The sequence below is a fragment of the Lygodium microphyllum genome, chromosome 18 (genome assembly GCF_053477565.2).
Source record: "Lygodium microphyllum isolate KBCC chromosome 18, Lygodium_microphyllum_v1.1.10, whole genome shotgun sequence".
NCBI classification, from domain to species: Eukaryota; Viridiplantae; Streptophyta; class Polypodiopsida; order Schizaeales; family Lygodiaceae; genus Lygodium; species Lygodium microphyllum.
The window spans coordinates 50804585-50815230 of NC_141152.1; the positions used below are offsets into that span (position 1 = coordinate 50804585).

General features: G+C 38.6%; 1 pseudogene; it reads left to right on the forward strand.

The window, feature by feature from the left end:
* The first annotated feature begins 310 nt into the window (after window positions 1–310).
* LOC148020876 (putative protein phosphatase 2C 57 pseudogene) lies at window positions 311–1206 on the forward strand (annotated as a pseudogene).
* Window positions 1207–10646: the final 9440 nt, after the last annotated feature.

Sequence of the window (10646 nt, forward strand, 5' to 3'; positions counted from 1 at the left end):
GTGTGTGTGGGATTTGATACTTTGTACATATTTAGTTGTTGTGATTATACTTTTGTTCTGCGTAGGCAGTATAGTGAAGAGGGTTTGGAGCAAGAGGAATTTATCAATAATGCTCTGGTTGACATGTATGCAAAATCTGGTATGCTTGGAAAAGCCCAAGAAGTATTTGACAATATGTCAGATCAAGATGTTGTATCCTGGACGACACTGATTGCAGGCATTAAACCAAACAAAGTCACCTACTTGTTGACATTCAAAGCTGCAAGTTCTCTCGAAGGAGCATGTTTAATAGAGAAAGGCATCTTGGAGGATGACCATAGCAGCAGAGTTTGTCAAAGACAAGTTACTCAATTACATTGTTGAAGATGTGGCATTTCCAATTGCAATAGAAAAGGCTGTCTAACATGCCTTTTTGCAGACTGAGACAGTATTTGCAGAAGCTTGTTTAATTAATCATGGCTTGTCATCTGGCACAACAGATTTAATTGTCTTAGTGCTCGGAAGAGAGTTGTTTGTGGCCAATGCAGGAGATTGTAGAGCTGTCCTCTGCAGGAAGGGCAAGGCCATTGATATAACAAGGGAAAAGATGGTGAATAGAATTCCTTGGAGGCTTTGCGGATGATGGATATCTGAATGGACTGATCAATGTTGCAAGAGCCATTAGAAACTGGCATATCAAGGGATTAAAGGAGGGCATGAACTGTATTTTCAGTGCAGAGCCAGAATTGAGACAAGCTTTGTTGGTGACTGAAGAAGACGAGTTTATGATTATTGGTTGTGATGATTTCTGGGATGTGTTTTCAAGTCAGATACTTGACAATAATGAGTGTTTTAAATCATATACCTCAAATATATACAGCCGAAGAGTACTCAACGCGGTGAATTTGTGGTTGTGAACAAGCATCTTCTGAATGATCTGATTGACATGGGACTTTGGAACTTAGAGTTGAAGATGGCTTTATACAGAAAGTTCAGCAGATTCTTAATGATTTGAAAGCAGTTTACAGGAATGTTTTGGAGATCAAACAGGGGACCATTGTTGACACGGTTGCAAGACCATATGCATTTATCAAGTTTGATACTGATATTCAGAAGATCAGAAAGCTTTACTTGGACATTTGTGTAAATGAACTTCGTGTGTTTTGTAAGGAGACAAGTGCTCTGTCTCATGGAATTATCAGGCTCTTTGGGCAAGCAGGCAACTAGCAAGCCCCTGCATGCAGGGGAGACCTTCACTTTCCAGTACACCAACGCCTTTCCTTATGAGATGTCCATCTCCTCTGCTAACTACACGTGCCTCCATTAACTATACACACAGAACCACACAACTACTACGAAAAGCCAAAATTGTGGATGGAACCAAAAAGGATCGATAGTGCAGATGTTGGGACCGCTTTTCTGTAAAAAAAGCTGCGTGCTGTATGGCAAAAAGGGGGGGGGAAGAACACTATTTTGGGGGACATGGTGATCGTCATCTGGTCTGGGGAAAAGGAGGCGATCTCGGTGTTCAGAGGTATGAGGAGAAGAGGATCGGGGAGCATTGCAGACGTCTTCTACGCCGTTGCTACTTCAAACTGAAAGACGACATTGCTGTGATGGAGGCGCTGAAGAAAACGACGAAGATGGAGATGGCGGCATACTCTAACCGAAAAAGGGCATCAACAATGATGATATTTTTCTCAGCAAGAAGAGAGCCGTGTAACTGCCATTGCCAATCATCCACAGTGTGACCTGCGTTTGAGACATCTCAAACTATCCATATAGCACAACACTCACCGATATAATATTGGACTACTACACTACTCGGAAAAGCATGAGAAAGGTATACAAAATAGGAGGATCACCCATCTCTCCTGTTCGAATCAGTAAAGAACCTGCAAGATCTTTCAACTTTATGCAGGTCGAAACCTGCCAATTGCTGCAGCCTCGTGGGAAGTTTTCTTAATAACAGTTATGCCTTGTATCCATTCTCTTCCCCCTTCTTATTATCCTGGAACATAAACTGAATTCACAGTCAAATGTAATTCTGACATTGCATGTCTTGCCAGAACATACATGTTCACCCAAGTATACATCTGGAAGTCCATGGCTGCTGAGAGATGAATAGAGATCTTTAACTTCAATTAAAGCAACCAAAAGAAGACTTGGTCTACAACTTTGGAGCATAAGCTTGAATCATGCCAACAAAAACTAAATTCTATCTGAAAGGAAAAATTGCAAACAGGGTACTTTAGCCTGCCTTTCCCTCCGGTGCTGAATATACTTCAGACAAATACAAGTGTTGCAAGCTCCCTTGGATAGCCTTTCCTTACACAAATATCACTTATCTACCTGGATATGCTGAATGTATACAGGATGTACAGTGAATTCATATTAAGTAACATAGCGACAGAGAGTTTAGACCAGACCCTGACTGGTTCTATACATTTATGGTATTGACAATTACACTTTTCAATAAGCCAGCTTTCAGAAACCTTGTATACAAAGGTCTAATTCTTGCTCAGAATGGGAAGGTGTCCTTTTTCAACTTGTAAGCTCAGGCTTTCCTGAGTGTGGCCATGAATTGCAAAATCCTTGGCAAATTGTTTGTGATTACATCTCTGCTGCTGTGATTTTCAAATTCAGTTTCTCCATGAACTTGGATTTCATATTGTTGAGAAGAATTTAGTTTTGAAACTTTGTACTTCTCAACTGTGCACGGCTTTGAATAGAAAAGATCTAACACAAGATGATCCATTGCAGCAATCCCATCCTTTGTATGTATTATCCTACTGCTATAGATCTAATTGGTGAGTTGGAAAGGGTGTCTCTTCAATTGGTTCAACAATATTGGAACCAATTTGCTGAATCATTAGCAAATTATGCTTATGAAGAAGGCCTCTTTTTCAAGTGTGGTTCTAGCTCAAATATATCTCTTTATGATGAGATGAAACCTGGTCGATTATAGGGATTGCTATTTGAATATGCTTTATCTGGCACATAGTGGCTAGTTTGGGTGATGTAGAAAGTAGCTAAGACCCATCTACCATTATTATGCTAAACCCATAGGCTTATTAGATGACATGTTATGCATACACCTCTTGCTATATATGCAAGAGGTAGGCGTCATAATTTCATGCACTTAGTTTAGGGATGAGATCTCTATTTTCTCCTTGGAATGGCGCATCTTGTTGCATGTCCAATACCACTCCAAGAGGGGATGTTGTATAGCCTATATTGATTTATTTCATTAGGCTAAGAGGGTTGATGGTTTTGGATATAAATGGTATATTTCATTAGGCCACTATGGGCATGTGTTTGTTTAGTGTGGATACGTTTGATGGTTTTCTATTTTAGTGCTACACTAGACAAGTTTGAAGAAGCACCTGGAGGGAGCTAATTATTGTGCAAACGCTTATTGTGGCTAGTCCAAGTGATGTCTTTCCTTTCCAAGTTCCTTCTCTTTAAGCAAAATGTGCCAATGTAATTGAGGGATAGTTTTTCTTTGTTTGGGACTTGTAATCAAGGCATGAAGTCCTAGGATTAGGCTAGGTATATCTGGGGAGGTTTGAGCAGTTGTCCACCTCCTATGAAGACATTGTTGGGCATGCAAAGCTCTACCTTAGAGGTAGTCCTAGTGATCTTATCCTCCTGCCTTGCCAAGAAGTTCATTCTAGGAATTCTTATTAGTTGTGAGGTAACTAGGAAAGCCTTATGAATAAAAGAAGAAAATGATAAATGTGTCTGAAATACATACAATATGGAGATGTGTAAAAAGGGACTATAACCCCTAAAATAAAAATATGAAAATGAAAAATTAAATGAGCAATTGTTCCTTACCTTGTGAAGGCCTGTTAGATTCCCATGAACCAGTTATAAGCAAATACCTTACCCTTCTTGGGGGTAGCATCTAGCCAAAAGAAAAGAAGGATGGTTGGAATGGAAATAAATGTGAGTAAACAAAAAGGATTTAGTGTCACCGCCCAAGAGCTTGGTAGGTTCTTGGGTATTAAGAGTGGACCTGAGGCCGATGCCCTATTCTCCTTGGGTCACAAAATGCTCAACTCCCTTCTCTTTACACGTGCAAGTACCAAATAATGAAGAATTAAGAATGTGAAAAATGAAAAATATATATGAATTTAAGTTGACCAAGCTATACGAGTCCTCATATTATGGAAGTTCTTGGTGCATTTGTCCTAAGCTAGGGTAGGTAGGTTAGACCACCACTTAGGATGACTTCTTTGATAGATCTTTTAGCCGATCTATGTTGGAGCACTTGGTTAGCAACTAGCTCTTGATCTCGTTGTCAAATTGTGCTTGGCCTATCCCTTTTGGAATTTATGCCTTGATCTTTGTTAGAGGGTAGGGTGAGAGTTGTGTTTTGTGTTATGTTATGTATTTTATTTGAAGCAACTTAATGCTTTGTGTGTAGATCAGTTTATGGGTTCGATGGGCTTAGTTTGTGTATCCTATAGTCACCAATGAGAGAAGTATTTTAAGACACAAAAATGGCCAAAAGCATATCAGAATGCATTATTTTAAAGCAAAAATATGAGGCCACTAGAAGTGGCAAAGACAGATCCGATCATTTTAAGCGTCGTGAATGATAGGTTTTAAAGTCATATTTCAAGACAAATCCCATAGCCATTCTAGATTTTTTTAATTAAATTTTGAGTGGGGTTACTGAAAATGTCAAGTGCCAAGCAGAGCAAGAGTCCTAGATGGGTATGTAGAAATTTTTAGACTTCAATTTTGATATTGGACGAGAAAATTGTGGGTACCCGAACGGGAGGCCAAGAAAGTGGCAAATGGAAAAAGGGTTTTTCAGAGGTGGGAATGTGTGACCTTTGGGGCATTCCTCTCCCCAAATTTTTCATGTGACAAGAGGGGCGGCATTTTTTTTAAATGAAAAAGAAAAGGAGAAGGAGGGGCCACAAATCGATGAGATGAGGAGGAGCAAGGTGAGAAGGGCCATGGTAGCCAAAGAAGACTCATACCAACATATGACATCATGATTCTCCTCCATTTTTTTGCTATCTATCACCAATTCTAGCTCCCCAAATGGTGGTCTGGTCAAAAATGCCCATTTCTAGTCTTTCTCTCTCCTGTCTCCCTCTCCTCTTGTGGATATTCTTGTGGGGATAATCAAGAGAAGTTTAAGATGGGGAATGGTTATCCAGCTTGAACCAGATGAATATTAGATGATGTTGATGCTAGTGTTAAGCTGCGCTATCCAACACTGAGTAGAGCTAAAATTCGGACCAATTTGTTGACTGTGTATGCAACAATTAAAATATAAAAGATAAAAAATCCTAGTAAGTCTCATTTTTCATTTAAAAATTATTCTTTTGTATGTTTAATCATGGAAATGATGTGCATATATCATGAAAGTTAATATGAGTGTAGTATGTGATATGTTTGAGTGCTATCATAAAGAAAATGCAAAATCTAACATCACAATAATGAGAGATTAATTATCTAAAGCATGCAAAGATACACAAAATGAAATAGTTTTGATAATAATCAATAGAAACGGTAGAAAGAAATATTGTATGCAGATGAAATAGTCTACGCTATGAGTATTTATAGCAGAAATAATCAAGAAAATTAAGGAGAAATAGTAGAAAATTAAGAAAATTTTAAATCCAAAAAATGGAAAAAAATAGTAGAACATGTTCAGATGTATGGTGGGTGGTAGTGCATGAGGCTTAGCCTCAGATTACATCTCCTTCTGTGTTAAGGTGCTTGTTTAAGGCGTATTCTTATGGAAAAATAAAACATCATATAAAGAATGCTACATATAATATATCAGCATGCAATGAGGCTAAAATGCCAAATTTTTCTTCATGTAAAAATAAATAATTGTGTATTGAAGTGCAAGATTTGGGTTCCGTTGAATATATAAAGAAGCAAAAGCACGAGTTAGCCTGATTCCATCTCCTCAATGCTGCACTACACTAGGGAGAAGCATGAAAGAAATATCTTTGCACATCACGTGGCTAACTATTAATTAAAACGATTTTAGCATACTATGACATGACACACGTTGAATATCTAAAGAAGTAAAAGCAGAAGTTAGCCTGGTTCCATCACCCCAATGCCGCACTACACTAGGGAGAGGCATAAAAAGAATATCTTTGCACATCACGTGGTTAATTGTTAGTTAAAACTATTTGAGCATGCTATGACATTACACACTAAATATGCACAAAGCATGGTATCAAAGGAAAACTTTTGGATGCATAGCCCTTATCTGCCAAACTATTGACCTACGTTGAGCAAAAGAGGTTTCTTTGTCATAGGTTAGAATAGTTATCTTGGGAAAAGTTTATGTGAGAATATACTAAATCTCCTAGATCGAAAAGATGAGAAGAGAGGACTATGTTTCCTTGTTCTTTATGTATTAGACATCACATCTTGGGGCCAATCCCTAGGATGTAGGAGAGTCGTAGGGGCCACGACATTCAGGTGGAGAGATGTCCTCTATGTGTATAGATGGAGGTAAATTAGTCACCTATGTATGGGAAGTTCCCTATACTTGGAGTCGAGATGAGAAAACTATTTGACTATGGTTTGAAACTTATGTCTATAAACGCATTAGTCAAATAAACTGTTTTGTATCATCTAGACACTACTAGCCACAATGTTGTGAGGGTTGTTTGGTGTGTTTAGAAGCCTTGGCGAGAGCCAAAAGAGCCAGTGCATTTAGTGTCCCAAAAGGTGGTGCATTTTTTGTGGGTGATGCTAATAATTGGTAATTTTTTAGCCTTGGCTAATAGGAACCTAGTCGATTAGTGTATGCCGAAGACTATTGAGATAGATCTAATACAACCTGATAAAAAGCAGTAAGCCGAGATTCAATTTCCAGAAAGAGCTAAAAGAAAAAACCCAATATAAAACCCTAGAGCAAACACAATCATTACTATGGCAGAACTAATTGCGATACCTACAGGAATGTCACATTTGTCAGTGCTTGGTTTTTCCCTAACCAATTTTAATGGGTTAGCAGAAGGGGATGCGGAGCTCCATGTTAGTGAGTTCCAAAAGTTAATATTTAATTTTCGGATTGAGGACAAAGGACATCTTATGATGTTCTTTAATATGACTCTAAAAGGAAGAATTGTGGTGTGGTATCGTAGCTTGGAAGCTAGAACCATAACTATGATATATCTATTTCATGCTGCCTTCCAAAAAGAGAGTTGCCCTAAGAGAGGTGGTCAATATTAGGTACATGTTTTCAATGTTACATGTCAAGAACCTCATGAGAATGCTTGAGGTTATGCTAAGAATTTAAAATAGGTGTTCCACAAATTACAAATGTGTATTCTCATTTCACCTACTGCCCAACTAGAGTACTTCCTACATAGAATGGATCTTAACATCCAAGTGTAGTTTGGTAGTGCCACTCTCGCTAATATAAATGATGCCATTAAACGAGCAAAAGAGATAGATTCGTGATTACAAGTGGGCTATGCATCTAGGGAAAATCTCTATTCAAACTTGGACCATAGCAATAATTTGGTATTAACTACAGCTAGTGGAGGTTAAGGTGTGATAAGTACACCCATGATCAAACCTATTGTAAGAGGAAGGGTGATGTCAAATGTACCTATGTTGTTGGCTACTCCTAATGTTGCTAGCCAAATGGGTGTATTAAATAGCAGAAGCCAAATGATGAATCCCAATGTAATGCCAACTAATCAACAACCAATATCTACCCCTGGAGGGTCCACCTTATAGAACATGCAAGATACCTCGTGAGTTTAAAAGAAAGGGTACAACATTTAGTAAAAATTACAATATTATATTTACAAAAGGGATCTTTTAATTACAATTTGATAAAAATCCATAAGTTTAGTAGAGTAAAAGGGGTCATTTTAAGGCATTATACCATGTAAAGAAAGGGTATTTCTGAATATCCTTTGAATACACATTATATAGACATATTATAGATAGGTGGACTCCCCAGATATCTAACCAGGTGGTAAGGCCATTGGAATGCCGATAAGCGGATGATTATGGTTATTAGTCTAGTGCTTCGAATGTTCTTGGGAAAGTTAGGGACACGATGAAGTATTATATTAACTTGATATCTGAACACTATAGACAAATAACCATAGACATAAACTTCTTGAATGAGCAATAAAACATAATAGGAAGTCGACGCCTTGAAGAGAGTGGTCCATCAATGTTTAGCTATAAATGGTATGGTTGTTGTGGAACAATGGTCTAGTGGCATTAAGGTAAGTTTGATAGAAGTAGTGTGTGTTAATGCCATGAATGCTTCTAATTTAGGTGTAATTACGAGAGAGATAAAGATAATGTAAAACTTGTTGAGGAAACCCGTAAACAAGATGATAATAAGGGCAAGCATATCCTTAACCCTAATATGCAAGGTGGTCTTTTCAAGGCTGCTAATGACAAAACAGACGTGGCAGGAGAAAAGGACTATTGCTAACTTTCAGGGATTTGATCTAGCAGGTTCTCTTTGTAAGATCAACTAACCTCTTCCAATTAATCAAACTGTTCTTGGGAGTGTGTAAGGAGTTTAAAAAGATCCTTTGCACTAGAGATATTGTCGAACCCCTGAGTATAGCTCATGTTGAAGGTGATTGGTTTGAGTATACCAAAAAATATTGCCCAAGGGTTTCTTCTTATCTTGACGGCATATTGCTGGACCATGCCATTGTGGATATAGGATCATGTGTTAACATTATGACCTTAGAAATGATGGAGAGGCTAGGATTAGAGATCCAAAAGGATGCCTCTACAATTCTAAGGATGGTTGATGATAGTTTCAGATAACCAATATATTTGATTTAAAAAAATTGGGGGAGAAAGAAAAGGCATCTTCTTTCTTTTTAAAGGGGAGGGAAGAAGTTGATTTGAAAAGTTTGGGAGGGGGAGAGCGGGTGGGGGTTGGGGGGGGGGGGGGGGGGGGGGGGGGGGGATATATTTTGAATAAGAAAATAGCAAAGGGAGAAGCATACATTTTCTCAACCTGAGAGCAAAGAGATTTAATGTTAGAGGAGAGGAGTGATTTGGTGTGGGGGGGCGGGGAAGTGTGTGATTTTGAGGAAAAAAACAATTATAGATTGGGGGGCATGACTTTGTTGGCTTCCCCCCTCTCCTCGATCTTTTTCTATTTTTTATTTCATTCTTTCTAATTTTCTTTTCCTAAGGTTTTATTCCACCTTTAAAGTTTCCCCCTTCTCAAGCCAAGTTTGCACACATGAATTTTCCATCTTCTTCAAGTTTTTTATTCAAGTTTACATGTATGGAGTCTTTGGTTAATTGTTTAAGGCTCCACGTGGCTAAGATCAAATTTGTAATAGATTCTAGGTTTACAAATTAATCAATGACTGTATGACTTGTGATCATCTCTTGATATGGTCTGTTCCAAGAGTGGATTCCTTGATCTTTGTTGCATCTTGTTCAGGGAAGTCTCTCTATTGAACAAGGTGCTCATAGAGAGTATGATTTTTTAGAGGTTTTTCCCTTATCTCTAGAATCCTATCATTTTGTACTCTTAAGATTCCTTGAGTTGGCATTACAATTTTTTTGTAGGGACCACATTAGTAATGCCAAGGTCGGTCTAGCTAGAGAGCCTCCTTACAAGCCTCGATGGTTGCAACATACTGTGCCTCTATAGTAGATAGAGTCATGCATTTCTACACCCTGGACATCCAAGAAACAGCACCTCCAACAAAGGTGAAGACATAGCCCCTGACTCCTGTATCTTGGGGACCATTATAGATGCACATAGTTGTTGTGCCCTTCAAGTATCTCACGATACCCTTGACGACATCTCAATGCCTTCTACCAAGTGTAGCCATATAGTGTGCCACAACTCCCATTGTAAATGCTATGTTAGGGCAAGTGGCTATCATGGTATACATCAAACTCACCACTACGAATGCATAAAGCATCTTCACCATCTGCTTGCCAAACTGTAGAAATTGGCCTAGCTAGCCTTCACATGAGAAGGTAAAGGATAGCCAATAGGCTTAACATCCTATAGATGAAATCACTTAAGGACCTTCTGGATGTACACCTTCTATGTGATAAGTAAAGGAGCCCCTTAGAGCAATTGTACGTAATGCATATCCCAAGAATATGTGAGTCATATGACATGTCCTTCATCTCCTCAAAGCTCTTGTTGACCTGACCTTTCAAGGCATCTAGCTCATCAAGAGCACTCCCAACAATTAATACATTATCCATCTAGAGTATCAAAATCATAAGACTACCATCATGATCCTTCTTCATGTATAAACATAGATCCATATTAGCACGGAAATATCTATGTGAATGCATAAAAGCATCAAACTTGTAGTACCATTCCCTAGCTTCCTACTTAACGACATAAAGGCTCTTTCTCAATTTGCACACCAAATGGTCCTTGCCAGGTTCTACAAATTAGCCCTTAGGTTGCTCCACGTAAATCTCATCATGCAAGTCCCCATGAAGAGAATTTATCTTGACATCTATCTCTTAAAGATTTGACCATAAGATGGGAAGGAAGTTAGAGATGACCACCAGAGCCCTGAAGTACAGCCTGCAAGAGTGTGCTCTTCCAACTGGCACCGGCCTAATGAGAAAAGATTAATGCCGGTATTTGAGGCAAGCCAGTATCTCAATCGATCAGCTAAAGGAGCTAAGTTTTG